Raw genomic sequence first — 15296 nt, 5'->3', positions numbered from 1 at the left:
ACGGCTGTAAATGCTCGGAAAAAGATTTGAGACATTCGCAACAGTTTGCAATACCACTCAACAACATCATATCAAGGTTCTGGTTCAACCGACAACATACTAAGGTAGTAGAAACTGAACCGAAGCATGGAACCAACAATCCTATAAGTTACTACGGATTAGTAACACGTGAACCTGATAGAGAGAAGAGAGCCTAGTCCTTAACCCACGTAGAATGAGAAGAGAATGACTCAGATCAGAGGGCATAAGGTAAAGGAGTAAAAGCGCCTTACGTTCCCTCCCACAATCAATTCCCCTACATATAACTAAAGCATTTCTAGACTCGACATCGACCAGTTTGGCTTAACGCACCTACAGGCAGTCCGGCTCTGATGCCAACGCTGTCAGGACCCCGATTCTAAGTCACACCGATCTAGCCTGTAACACCTCATATCACATTGCGGCCTCACGCACGGTACTCCCACGGGTGTCGCCTTACCATGGCCCGGGACCGTTTGCGCCTTTTGGCTCACGTATATGACAATGTCGCTAGCATCCATATGACAGAGAACCCGGGCCGACATGGCTAGTCGTGAACCCAAAGCGGCACTAACGTATGGGGACAGGCATACATGAATCAACATCGAACGTGTCGGTCAGCAGCGTGTGAATCCGGGCTGTAGCACTGGGCTAACAGGACTCCGGGAACCCGGGCTGTAGCAGGCTAGGCAGGACTCCGGATGTCACCGCGTGACATTTCCCCGAAGGGACAGACACAGGAACGATATGAAACACATGCCGGCCAGTCAAGTGTCCAGAGCAGTAGTGCTGGGCTAGCAGGACTCCGGTGAACCGGGCTGTAGCGGACTACTATGGCTCAAGGAGGCACTAGACTACATTTCCCCATAAGAGAGGCTGCCAAGGATAAACAACTAGATTGTCGGATCCCACACATACCAAGCATTTCAATCATACACACAATATGCTCGATATGTGCAAATACAACATGGCATCACAACAAAACTCTACAACTCAAAGTACTTTATTTAAAGGGCTCCAGAGAGCCTTACATAACTTGTTCATACAGATAGGGGTCACATGACCCGACACTCAAGTCATACAATCATACAAACACATGCGGAAGCAACTTGTCTGGGTACAGACACTAGAAAGAAAGAAGGCTTGACGAAGCCTGTCTATCTACGTAGGCCCTTCACAAGCCTAGATCACCACCTGGGTGGCAAGTCACTCGTCGTCGTCGAGTTCTACGTAGAACCCATCGAAGGGGCGGTGTTGTCGTCTGAAAACAGTAATTGAAGCAACATGAGTACAAAGGTACTCAGCAAGTCTTACAACAGATCCTACTATACATGTTCATTCTCAAAAAGGTAGTGGAGTTATTGCAGCAAGCCAGCTTTGACTCTTGGCTAAGCTATCCTATGAGACACCACTTGTGAAATAGTTTTCGCACATGAGTCCACTAATCACCATCTCAATACTCCACCGTGGATCCTCCCTCGTCATCCCACGAGAGGGCCATCCGCGGTACTCACACTTATCTTGAGGCTTTTAATAGTATCCATTTACTTGTCTATGAACTGCATAAGCGACCAAGTAGTCCTTTACCGCGGACGCGGCTATTCGAATAGTTTTATACCCTGCAGGGGTGTACTTCGTCACACACGCTCTCACCACTTACCGTCGCTACACGACGTGTCCTCGGCAACCTTCAAGCGGAAGCCCAACGTGGGTGTCGGCCACAGCCTACCCAAACACTCAAGTCTCTAGTCCAGGTTTATCGCCTATTCAGGTTCCATCCGCAGGGAGTCCGGCCGAGGTTTCCACATACGGCCCCAAACGATGTGTGCAGGGTTCCCGGACACCAAACGGGCGACTCGGTACACCGTGCCACGAGCCTACCGCATCACAGCCCACCCCTTGGTCCGCGCTGTCCACAGCCTCCAGCTTACTACAAACACCAGAAACTACATGCAACTCCTGGACAGAGGACAAGGGTGATTAAGAAGCCGAGGGGGTCCATTGGTTTCGGGCCCAATGCGTGGTAGTAGCTGAATCTTAAATCACGCATACAGATCTCAGTTCTTAGGGACGGTCTCAATGAAACAACCCACCATGTACTCCTACATGGCCTCCCATCGATACCTTTACCAAATCGTATTCAACACCTCACTCTCATTACCGACACACGCTTTCACTCTAGTTCATCACCCTGATGAGCCAGACCTGACACGACTCTAAGCGTAGCAAGCATAGCATTGTAGGAACACAACATGGCTCAATCAACTCCTACACATGCTAGTGGGTTTCATCTAGTTACTGTGGCAATGACAGGTCATGCAAAGGAAAGTGGGTTCAACTACCGCAACACACAGCAGTTTGAATCGCGTTGTCTTAATGCAGTAAATGAGAGCAGAAGCGAGAAGATGGGTTTGTATCGAAATGATCAATGGGTTGCTTGCCTGACGGAGTGGTGGTGGGATACTGCCCTTCAGTTGGATACTCGTGAATATCCTCGGAGGCAGGAACCTACCACAATGAACACATCGAAGCACAATCAACACCAAGCAAGTGCAACAATATGATGCATGCATGAGACATGGCAAAATGGATGTATTGGGCTAATGCAACTAAGACCAGATGGGTTTGGACTATTTTGAATCAAAGATTCAAATTCCAAGTTCATAAATGGCCCATGTTAGTGCTTTATCTTGTTCTGCATTAAACAGTAGGTTAATTTGCTTAAACATGCATGAAACCAGTACAGATGGATAGAATGGATTTTTCTGATCATTTTTCATATATAAATCTTTTCATTCTGAGCTATAGATTATTTTCTATGATTTTTTGAAGTTTGTGATAATTTCTGGAATTTCCTGTATAAGAATAATTCCAGTAATTAAGTTACTTATTACGTCAGCAGTGTGTCATGATGACATCAGCGGTCAACGGGGTCGTCCAGGTCAAACCTGACGTGTGGGTCCCCTGTGTCAGTGTCAGTGTCACTGTTAGATAATTAACTAATTGGGATTAACTTAAATCTAACCCAGGTTAATTAGCAGGCGGGCCCCACTTGTCAGTGACTCTGGGGAGTCAAACCCGTGGTCAAACCACGCTGACTCGCTGGCGTTTAGCCGCCGGCGACGTCCAGACGCGGCGGGGGCTGCGGGATTCCTCCTCCGGCGACCAAATGGGCGGCGGAGAGCACCTACGCGTAGCTGGGAGCAACCCGCGTTGGTTGGTGGTGAAGGTGGAGCTCGGGGTCGCCGGAATCGACGCCGGCGACGAGCCGTGCGGCTGCCGGGGTATGGGTGTAGTCGAACCCGTCGCTAGAGAGCACGGCGAGGGGCGTGCGATGGTGCTACGGGCTCCTGGCGATGCAGTGAAGCTAACGGCCATGGTGTTGCGACCGTTGGATGGCCGGAGCCTCGTCGGCGACGAGCTCGTGCGGCGGCGTGTGCGGTGCTGCTGGTTACGGTCGACGCAAAGGGCGGCAGCGAGAATGAGAGGATGGGGAAGGGGCAGAAACTCACGGCAGAGGCGATGAGCTAGGTGGCGCTATCGGGGACGAACTGCTGCGGTGGTGATGGCGAAGGGGATCTCCGGCGGTGGGCGGTGAAGGCGAGGTCGAAGCAGTGGCTTCGGGGCAAGCGAGCGCTCGGGGCTCGACTTGCTCGAAGGAGAAGGCGACGGCGGAGCTGCTGGACACGGTGGGGCGGCGCGAGGACGGCGGTGGCTACGGCTACGCCGGCGAGGTGGCAGCGGCTGTTTCGGCCATGGCGAGAGAGAGCGAGGGAGAGGCGATGGGGGCGAATGGGGGTGTCCAGGGGCTCGGGGGCGCGACGTGGAGGTCGTCCAGCTCGTCCACGGGCGAGGCGGCAAGCAGGTGGCGCCGTGGCGAGCTCGCGCATGCCGGCGTCACCTCTGTGCCTGCTCTGGCGGGAGCAAGCAGCTGACTGGCACGGGCCAGCACAGTGCTGGGCCGGCCAGTGGGCTGCCAGGTAGGATTCCCTCTCTGCTTTCTGTTTTTCTTTTTATTTATTTCTGTTCTGTGTTTTGAAATAGTAGAAATACTATTCCATTTAGGAAAATCCTAGAAATATTCAGAGGCACATTTGAAATTATTCTCAACAGCCTAAAAATACCTTCAAGATTATTTGGGCATTTTAAAATATTTATAGGATTTAAATTGCCCAAATGCAAGTACTTATGGCTTGGTGCAAAAATCCAGAATGGCCTCCAAAAATATGAAACCATTTTTGGCAGGGGTTTTAGCCAGGACCAAAGATGGTGAACATTTATGGAGGGCATTTCAGGTTCATTGAAAAGGATTTTAGTAAACCCTAGTTGTGTTCAGGGGGGGTGCTGGGGGTTTCTGGCATCCCCATTTCAAGTTTCTGTGAAAAGTAGACACGATGCAACACTCTAATGCATGAACTAGCTAGGATGTGACAGCGAGCGAAGCACCCACTGGGCCGGCTGGCGGCAATCCGGCGAGGCCGGTTGGCGGGCAGCCGGTCGTGCGGCGGTGTTACAAGTGACGGGGCCGGGTCGATCAACCCGGCGGTATGTATGAAATTCGTGGATGCATGCACTCCTGCTTTTCGTTTGTTGAGCTGTTTTCTTGCGACTTTTCCCCCTTTGGGCTTCCCCCCACGAGTCTGACAACTGAGGCTCCGGTCCATGACAAGGGGTTTGGCCTTTGAGAGGAGCGCGCAGTAGTTAGGCGTTCAAAACATTGAGCGTGAGCGAAACACCCACTGGGCCGGCTAGCGGCAATCCGGCGAAGCCGGCTGGCGAGCAGCCGGTCGTGCGGTAACATAAAGCGGTGTGGCCGGGTTGGGTAACCCGGCGGTCCTTGACTTAGTGTTCGTGGCCTGCTGGTGCTCTGGCCTTCCGTGCTTGCCGGCCGACAGCCGAAGCCGGTTCTGTGGCTTAGGGCGAAGCGGAAGGCCGCGGCGACCCTGACGCATTAGGAACCGCTAAGTAAGGCGGCGGGTAGTGACCAAGCCGGCCAGCCCCCGGGTCGAGCGAGTCGGACCGGCGGCCCGGTTCGATATGGAGGTAAATAATGCATAAATGCGGGAGACACAATAGCATGGTCGAAAAGGGCAGCCCTCGAGCATCATTTAGGGGCACCATAGTTTTCATATGATTACAAAAGGCAGCGATACATACGTGCATACGGCTAACTGTAAAACGGGCGGAGGAGTTCCCCGTTCCACGGCCTTGTTGTTTCTTCGCCGGTGGTGTCCCTCTTGCACTTGTTTGACTTGCAGGCGTCGATAAGGTAGTAGGCGTTGCAATCACACAAGGCACTGCTGACTATGAAGGGGCCCTCCCATGGGGGGGAGCTTGTGTTGGCCGGTCTGCTCCTGGACGAGTCGGAGGACGAGGTCTCCCTCCCGAAAAGCAAGGGGCTTGATCTTCTTGCTGTGGTAGTGCCTCAGGCCTTGCTGGTAGATGGTTGAGCGGCTGATTGCTAGGAGACGTGCTTCTTCAAGCAGGTCGACGCCGTCTTCGCAGGCTTCTTTGGCTTCGGCTTCAGTGTACATCATGACGCGCGGCGAGTCGAACTCGACGTCGGTCGGGATGACGGCTTCTGCTCCGTAGACGAGGAAGAATGGGGTGAACCCGGTCGACCAATTTGGCATTGTTCGGAGACTCCAGAGGACAACCGGCAGCTCGTCGAGCCAGCTGCCGGGTGAAAGGATGACCGGCTCGACGAGCCGCGTCTTGATGCCGGATAGGATGATGCCGTTGGCCCGCTCGATCTGGCCGTTGGACTGCGGGTGTGCCACGGAAGCCAGGTCGAGGCGGATGCTAGAGACGGAGCAGTACTGCATGAGTGCCCCCTTGGCGAAGTTGGTGCCGTTTTCTGGGATGATGCTGTTCGGCATGCCGTAGCGCACCGCGATGTCCTTGATGAATCAGACGGCCATTGGCCCGTCCAGCTTCTTGATTGGCCTTGCTTCGATCCATTTGGTGAACTTGTCCACCGCCACCAGCAAATGCGTCATGCCGCCTCGAGCGGTCTTGAAGAGCCCTACCATGTTGAGTCCCCAAACCGCAAAGGGCCAGGCTATCGGGATGGACCGGAGTGCCGACGCCGGCTGATGGTTGTGCTTGCTCAAGCGCTGGCATCCCTCGCACTTGAGGACGAGTGACTCGGCGTCTTTGAGGGCCGTGGGCCAGTAGAAACCATGGCGGAAAGCCTTGGCCACCAGGGACCGCGAGGCGGCGTGGTGCCCGCACTCACCCTGGTGTATGTCGAGGAGGATCTCAATGCCCTTGTCTTGCTCGACGCAGCGCTGGAACACGCCGGTGGAGCTGCGCTTGACGAGATCGTTGTTGATGATGCTATAGGCGGACGCCCGGCGCTGCACTTGTCGGGCTTCAGTCTCGTGCATGGGGAGGGCCCCATTCTCCAGAAACTCTGAGATGGGCATGGCCCATGACGGCGCCGTCACCACGGTGAAGACGGCCACCATGGCGGGCTCTGGGGCGGCAGCCCCCGAGCCAGGTTCAGCAGCCCCCTGGTCGGGAATGACGGCTGCCGGGTCGACGGCTGCGGCGCCCGAGCCGGGTTGAGCAGTCTCTGGGCCGGGTTCAGCAGTCCCCGGGCCGGGTTCGGCAGTCCCCGGGCCGGGTTGAGGCGCGGCCGGATCGTCCGGGACATAGATGGACTCGGAGTCCGGAGACGGCTTGACGGGCGGCTTGTGTCGGTGCCCGAGGGAGACGCCGGACGGGATGGACTGCCAGGACGAGGCAATCTTGGCGAGCGTGTCGGCCGCCTCATTTTCCGCGCGCGGGACATGGAGGAACTCGCAGCCCGCGAAGAATCTGGACAGTTTTTGAATGAGGAAGCGGTAGCTCGCCATGTTGGGGTCGCGGGCGTCCCACTTGCCAGAGCACTGCTGCACCACCAGGTCCGAGTCGCCGTATCATGGGATGCGCCGGATGCCGAGTTCCTTGGCAAGCCGGAGGCCATGCACAAGGGCTTCGTATTCGGCGACGTTGTTGGAGGCGGCGAAGTGGATCTGGAGTGTGTACTTGAGTCGGTCGCCCTTCGGGGAGGACAGTACGATGCCGGCCCCCAGGCCGAGGCACATCTTCGAGCCATCGAAGTGCATGCGCCAGTGCGTTGAGTCCGGCGGCGGCGGCGGTTACTTGGTCTCGGTCCAGTCAACGAGGAAGTCGGCCAGAGCTTGGGACTTGATCGTAGTGCGGGGCTCGTAGAGGATGGTGTGGCCGGCTAGCTGGAGTGCCCACTTGGCGATCCGGCCAGAGGCATCCCTACACCTGATGATTTCACCGAGAGGGGCCGTGCTGACCACAGCTTGGAGGCGGAGAGCACCTCGCTTAGGTAGTAGACGGGACGCTGGACGGCTTGGATCTTGCCCTTCTCTGGTCGCTCGACCACCATCACCGTGCTGACCGACCGCGAGGTTGCGGCGATGTAGAGCAACAGCGGCTCCTTCTCGCCCGGTGCGGCCAGGACCGGTGCGGTGGAGAGCATGCGCTTGAGGTCCCGGAAAGCCTCGTCCGCCTGGTCGTTCCATTCGAACGGCGTCGTCTTCTTCATCAGTTGATACAGGGGCAAGGCCCTCTCGCCCTGCCGGCTGCAAAACCGGCTGACCGAGGCCAAGCAGTCGGTGAATTTCTGGACATCGCGCAGCCGAGCCCGCTTGCGCATGCGCTCGATGGCCTTGATCTTCTCCGGGTTTGCCTTAATGCCGCGCTCCGAGACGAGGAAGCCGAGTAGCTTTCCGGCTGGGATGCCGAAAACGCACTTCTCCGGGTTGAGCTTGACCTCGCGCAGGTTGGCGAAGGTTTCCTTCAGGTCGTCGAGGAGCGTGAGGTGCTGCTTGGTCTTCACCACGATGTTGTCCACATAGACTTGGATGTTGCTGTCGAGTTGCGACAGCAGGCATTTCTGCATGCAGTGCTGGAAGGTGGCGCCGGCGTTCTTCGGGCCGAACGACATGGTGATGTAGCAATACGCCCCGAAAGGCGTGATGAAGGACGTCTTCAAGGCGTCGGCCGGATCCAGCTTGATCTGGTGATAGCAGGAGTAAGCATCCAGGAAGGACCGGAGCTCACACCCGGCAGTGGAGTCGATGACTTGGTCGATCCGTGGGAGGGCGAACGGATCCTTGGGGCAGGCCTTGTTTAGGCTGGTGTAGTCGATACACATGCGCTAGGTCTGGTTCTTTTTCAGGACGAGGACTGGGTTGGCCAGCCACTGGGGGTGAAACACTTCCATGATGAAGCCGGCCGCCAAAAGCTTGGCGACCTCTTCACCGATGGTTCTTCTCTTTTCTTCGGAGAAACATCGTAGGGGTTGGCGGACAGGCTTGGCGTCCTTGCGGACGTGGAGTTTGTGCTCGGCGTACTTCCTCGGGATACCCGGCATGTCCTTTGGAGTCCATGCGAAGATATCTCGATTCTCACGGAGGAAGTCAACGAGCTCGCCTTCCTATTTGCTCTCGAGGCGGGTGCCCACGACAACGTACTTGCTGCAGCGGGGGTCTTCCGGGTTCAGCTTCACTTTCTTGGTCTCCTTGGAGGGCTTGAACGAGGCCTCGTTGGCCGGCTCTCCGGCCGGGATCGGCGCGGCCGATGTCTCGTTCAGGGCGACGATCCGGTCGAGCTGGCGCCGCTCCTCGGGTATGACCAGCGACTCGGCCAGTTTCGTACCATCTCGGGCGCACTACAGGGACTTGCGGTAGTCGCCGGTGATGGTGATGAGGCCCTTCGAACCCGGCAGCTTCATCCTCAGGTAGGCGTAGTGGGGGACCGCCATAAACTTGGCGAGCGCGGGCCGGCCTAGGAGCGCGTGGTACGTGCTAGACAGGTCCACCACTTCGAACCAGATTGGCTCGCGTCGGAAGTGGCTGCTCTCGCCGAACAGGACGTCGATCAGGACCCGGCCGATTGGAGAGTTGGAGAGGCCGGGAACGATGCCGTGGAAGATCGTCCGGGTCAGCTCCAGGTCTTTGGCCTCGAGGCCGAGCTTGGTCATGGTGTCGCGGTAGAGGATGTTGATGCTGCTGCTGCCGTCGATGAGAACCCGGGAGAACTTGCACGTGCGCCGAGGTGCGACGATGGTGGGATTGAGGACGAGGGCGTAACCACCCGGGTTTGGCATGGCGGCCGGGTGATCCTCCCAAGTCCAGGTGACCGAGCGCTCCGACCAGTGCATGTACTCTGGCTTGGCCGAGACAACGGTGTTCACCTCCTGTCAGAGGAGGCGTTGGCTGCGTTTGTCATCGCCGAGGCTGGTGAAGATGACGTAGGTTGCGTTCTGGGCCAGGTATATGTCGTCGCGCATCGCGCCGCCAGCCAGAGGCGGAGGCGGCTGCCCCGCTCCCGGAGCCGGGGCTGGAGGAGGCGGGATGTCGCCCCTCATGATGCACCTGGTGATGGCGCACTGTCGAAGCGTGTGCGTGGACGGTCTTGCGCCGCTGTGGTGCTTGCAGGGAACGTCGAGCATCTCCTCGAAGCTCATGGCGGGTTGCCACGTCGTCTTGCCGGTCTGCCGGCGCTTGGCGGCCGGGTCGGTCGCGGGTGCCTGCTCGGCGGCCGCGATGAGCCGGTTGTCGTAGCGCTGGGCCGGCTGATCGGCCTTGCATTTGTTGTTCTGCTGGTTGTGCTGCTGCCGGCTTCCTTCGTCGGCCGGCTTCGGAGGGGGAAGCGACTTTGCTTTGCCGGCTTCATCCAGCGCCACCTGGATCTTCATGGCGGAGTCGGCGTTGGCGTACTTGTCCGCCGTCACCATGAGCGCGGCCATGGTGGCCGGCTCGGAGCGCAAGAGCTTGTGCTTGAGGAGGGTGCCATCCCGGCACCCGTTGACAAAGTACTGGATCGCCTGGACTTCGTGGACGCCCTCGCAGCTGTTCCGGAGCTCGGTCCAGCGTGCGAGGTATTCGTGGCCGGTTTCCGTCGGTCCCTGCGCGCACATGGCGAGCTGGCTGGGGCGGCCGGGTCGCTTGTAGGTGTTGGTGAAGTTGCGCACAAAGGCCTGTTCGAAGTCGACCCATGCGTTGATGCTGCCGGCCGGCAGGCTGTTCAACCAGGTGCGGGCCGACCCCCTGGAGCATGAGCGGCGCGTAGCGCACTGCGAGACGGTGGTTACCGCCGGCGATGCTGATGGCGGTGGCGTAGTCGGTGAGCCAGTCCTCCGGCTTCACGGTGTCGTTGTACTTGGGGGTGTCGCGGGGGAGCGTGAACCCTTTCGTAAAGGGCTTGCCCCGGATGCGTGGTCCGAAGCATGCTGGCCTGACCGGACCGGTCTCCTCCAGCTACTGGGAGAGGGCGAGTCGGTCGAGGCGGTGGCGGGCGTCGGTGTCGTCGATGGCGCGCGGGCCCAGCCGGTCGGTGACTGTGCCGCGGGGGGCCGGGTCGGCCGTAGTCGGACGTCGGACGGGTTGGAGCAGAGGGTCGAGCTGGCGTCGAGCCTCCAGGACCGGCTCGTCGCCCAAGCCGCCAGCAGTCATCGGGGCGGGGTTGCACAGGGTTCGGGTGTGGCCGGAGTGCGCCTCGCCGGGTGGTGAAGACGCCGTGTTCTGGTGGTCGCACGGGTCCGCCAATGCGGGCGGAGCCGGATCCCGCCGGCTTGGCGAATTGGTTGAGGCGGTCCTACTGCGCCTTGGCCGTGTCGAGGAGGTCATTCACCCGCTTGAGGCGATCCTTTAGTTCCTCGCCTGCGAGCTGATCTAGGCCGACCGCGGCCGCCTGGGCGGCGGGCATGTTCTTCACGGGAGTCTCGTAGACAGGAGGAACGGCGCCGAAGGCACGGCCGATCGCGCCACCCCGGGCGCGCACGTCGGTGACCCGGCTTGGCTCAGCCGCGATAGGCGTGAAGCCGTAGGCGGCGTTGCGCTCCAGCTGAGCGGAGTTGAGGCGACGTTGCGTGGCGGCGAGCGTCTCGGTGAGGTCCAGCGGGCACTGGCGATCCTCCTCGAAGTGAGTCCGTGCCTCGGCGACATTGGAGGCGTCGATGTCGGTGTCGATGGGAACGCGAAGGCTCTGCATCATGGCACGCAGCGGGTTGGGCGAGGCGGCCCGATCCGCCGTGGCCTTGGCTTAAGCGGCCTTCCTTACTGCGCTCGACGAGGAAGAGGCGCCGATGTCGGTGACGAAGACCTCCATGCAGAGGTCCATTGCCCCGGTGGGAGTGCTGCCGCCGAGGGAGAGGGGGGAGTCGGAAAAGTCAAGTACCTCGCTGGGGTACTCGTCGGCCACCGGCACATCGGAGATGCGCAGCACGGCGAAGGAGGCAGCAAGTGCATCGATGATGTCGTCCGCCAGCGTGACGGCCTCGTCGGAGTCGGAGAAGAGCCCCGTCTGAATCATGCTCCCGGCCAGGACCTCGAGCTGCCCCATGGTGGGCGCCAACTGTCATGGTTGGCGCACGGTAGATGCCATGGGATGGCTGAAGATAGGAGGAAGCTCGAGGGCACTGGTGGGGTCTAGAGGCAAGGTCGGCATGAGCGAGCGTGGGACGCAAGACATACCCAGGTTCGGGGCTCTCCGGAGAGATAATACACCAAGTCCTGCCGAGAGTAGTTGATGTGTAACAGTACAGAGTTGCTCCTAAAGCTGTATGGAGGAAGAAGGAAGGCAGGCCAAGGCTTAGGCTGCTCCTCTCCTCGGGTGTGGCTTGCTACGTGAGTGGATGAGTGGTTTCTGGTTTCTCTATGTTCGATCGCCCGTCTCCATGAGGGCTCCGGGGGGTTTATAGGTCAACCCCCCAGGGGTACAATGGTAATGTTACAAGGCCGTGGGGCCGGGTTGTCATTGTCTGGGAAGCCGGCGCTGGGACCTCCCGGGGGCCAGGGCTCGCCGGGTTCTCCGGGCGCGGGGCCCGCCGGATACGGGGGCTCTGTTGGCCGTCTTGTCGATCGTCAGGGAGTGGCCGGGTTGAGTCGGCTACAGTGGCGCTCCGTCAGGTCGCCACTTGCTGGCGTCATTGGTGACGGTGGTTGCACTGTTGCCACGCCGGCCCTGGTCAGCAGGTACGTGGGGCACTGTTGCCATGCCCTGGCTGACCAGAGGCATGGGCGGGGCACTGTTGCCTCGGTCATCGGTTGGTGGAGACTCGTCCCATCGTACGGCTGGGATGGGACGGGAGCTGACCCGCGGCCGGGTTGAGGAACACGCCAAGGGTGGAGCTGGCTTGTTGGAGAAGTCTTGGTGTGCCGGGTTCGGTTGTCTTGAGCTGGTTGCTGGAGCCGAGTCGAGGAGTCCGACCAGGTTGGAGAGTTTGGCCGGGTCGGGGGGCTTGGCCGGGTCGGGCGACCCGGCCAAGCACGGGCTGGCTTGAGGGGTGATGCTAACCCCGTCGTTTTTGAAAGGATCCGGGTTCTATTGCTTGCCCGGGTTTCATCCCCCCGACACTAGTCATTTTCGATTGTTGGTCGTGGTGACATTGACCTAGATTACTACTACAGGCCAGGTTTGTTGACAATTTTACTTGTCTTTCTTACTCATTCGATATGATATCCAATTATTCACGTTGATTAGTTGCAAACAATAAGTGCTAGACCAACTTCTTGATTCAGATTTTGGACGGTCTCTTACTGCAGTTACAATTCTGCATACTTGTCCTAGTAAGCTGACAAGTAATGATTGATTCACTACATCTATGCTTGCCTTGTCATATTTGTTGTCAATATTCTTTTAGGGTGGACCACCCTGTTTCAAAATACTGGAACCGCAGACATGAGTGAATTGTATTTCTCCATGTGATCTCTTCCATCATGTGTGGGCAACGAACACTGCATTGTATAGAAAAAAGTGTCATTTCCACCTTTTACATAGACTACGATCTTTTAAATGGAATACAATCTGCCTACTTGCTTTGTGTCGCACTACCAGCACTCCACCCTTGAAGCTAAACATTATGCCACTCATAATTCCTTACTTTATTTGTTAAAATACAAATTTGATATGATTCTAATGTTCCTACTTCAGTTTTGAAATGTGTGTGCCTGTTATATAGACATAAGAGGTTTGTATTTCTATGTGTGGTCTGGTCAACACGGTTGGGGGGTGAACTTTGCATAGGGGTTTATAGGGAGACACTCTTCTAGTTGAATCCGCAATGCATTCCATAGATAATCTGACTACTTTTTATGTTTTCATGAATCTTAGATATTGAACAGCATCATAATGATTATGAGCTTGCGCGCATAAAAGAATAAAGCAGAACAATGCCATGGCTGTCAAACTTGGCATTAAGGGACTGATACGTCCATTTTGCATCATGCTTTTATATCGATATTTGCCGCGTTATGGGCTGTTATTACACATTATGTCACAATACGTATGCCTTTTCTCTCTTATTTTACAAGGTTTACATAAAGAGGGGGAATGCCGGCAGCTAGAATTCTGGGCTGGAAAAGGAGCAAATATTAGAGACATATTCTGCACAACTCCAAAATTCCTGAAACTCCACGAAAGTCAGTTTTGGAATATATTAAAAATATTGGGCGAAGAAAGCACCAGAGGGGGGCCACCCACCGTCCATGGGGGTGGAGGGCGCGCCCTACCGCCTGGGCGCGCGCCCTGCCTCGTGGGCCACCTGGCAGCCCCCCGATGCCCATCTTCTGATATAAGGTGTCTTTTGCCCTGAAAAAATAAGAAGGAAGCTTTCGGGACGAAGCGCCGCCGTCTCGAGGCGGAACCAATCTAGGGCTCCGGTGGAGTTGTTCTGCCGGGGAAAGATCCCTCCGGGAGGGGGAAATCATCACCATCGTCATCACCATCGATCCTCTCATCGGGAGGGGGTCAATCTCCATCAACATCTTCACCAGCACCATCTCCTCTCAAACCCTAGTTCATCTCTTGTATCCGATCTTTGTCTCAAAACCTCAGATTGGTACCTGTGGGTTGCTAGTAGTGTTGATTACTCCTTGTAGTTGATGCTAGTTGGTTTATTAGGTGGAAGATCATATGTTCAGATCCTTAATGCATATTCAATACCCCTCTGATTATGAACATGAATATGATTTGTGAGTAGTTACGTTTGTTCCTGAGGACATGGGAGAAGTCTTGTTATAAGTGATCATGTGAATTTGGTATTCGTTCGATATTTTGATGAGATGTATGTTGTCTCTCCTCTAGTGGTGTTATGTGAATGTTGACTACATGACACTTCACCATGATTTGGGCCAAGGGGAAGGCATTGGAAGTAATAAGTAGATGATGGGTTGCTAGAGTGACAGAAGCTTAAACCCTAGTTTATGCGTTGCTTCGTAAGGGGCTGATTTGGATCCACATGTTTCATGCTATGGTTAGGTTTACCTTAACTCTTCTTTCGTAGTCGCGGATGCTTGCAAGAGGGGTTAATCATAAGTGGGATGCTTGTCCAAGGAAGGGCAGTACCCAAGCACCGGTCCACCCACATATCAAATTATCAAAGTAACGAACGCGAATCATATGAGCATGATGAAAACTAGCTTGACGATAATTCCCATGTGTCCTCGGGAGCGCTTTCCTTTATATAAGAGTTTGTCCAGGCTTGTCCTTTGCTACAAAAAGGATTGGGCCACCTTGCTGCACCTTGTTTACTTTTGTTACTTGTTACCCGTTACGAATTACCTTATCACAAAACTATCTATTACCGATAATTTCAGTGCTTGCGGATAATACCTTGCTGAAAACCGTTTGTCATTTCCTTCTGCTCCTTGTTGGGTTCGACACTCTTACTTGTCGAAAGGACTACGATAGATCCCCTATACTTGTGGGTCATCAGGGACTGAAATCAAGTCTGGATGCAATGCAATGCAAACGCTCTCCACCTACAGATTCATGCTCAGAATATGATCCTAACAGTGATTCTGAGCTAGAGGGAGACCTAACACTACTAGGAAATACCTTATAGACAGATGCTTAGCAGTACCGAGGGGTAAAAACCTACGCTACTACTAATTAGTAGTAGCGTGGGTTTATAACCCACGCTACTACTAAGTTGATAGTAGTAGCACGGGCTATAAACCCACTCTATTACTAAGTGCTCTCCACCGTGCCCGCCGGGACAAGCAGTAGTAGTAGCGCGGGGTATAAACCCATGCTACTAGTAAGTTGATAATAGTAGCGCGGTGTATAAACCCCACGCTACTACTATGTGTTGTCCATCGTGCCTTCCACAACAGGCCGGTGTGGGGTATAAACCCACGCTACTACTGTATAACCACCAACGCATGTATACACACATAGCTCGCGGAGTCCAAAGCCCAAATTCCCCTCCGCCTTGCGTGAACACTCCGCCAGCTCTTCCTCTCCTTTTTCCC

The sequence above is a fragment of the Triticum aestivum genome, chromosome 7D (assembly GCF_018294505.1).
Source record: "Triticum aestivum cultivar Chinese Spring chromosome 7D, IWGSC CS RefSeq v2.1, whole genome shotgun sequence".
Lineage (NCBI taxonomy): Eukaryota > Viridiplantae > Streptophyta > Magnoliopsida > Poales > Poaceae > Triticum > Triticum aestivum.
The sequence above is the reverse complement of the archived record's forward strand: the minus strand, read 5'-3'. Positions refer to the sequence as shown.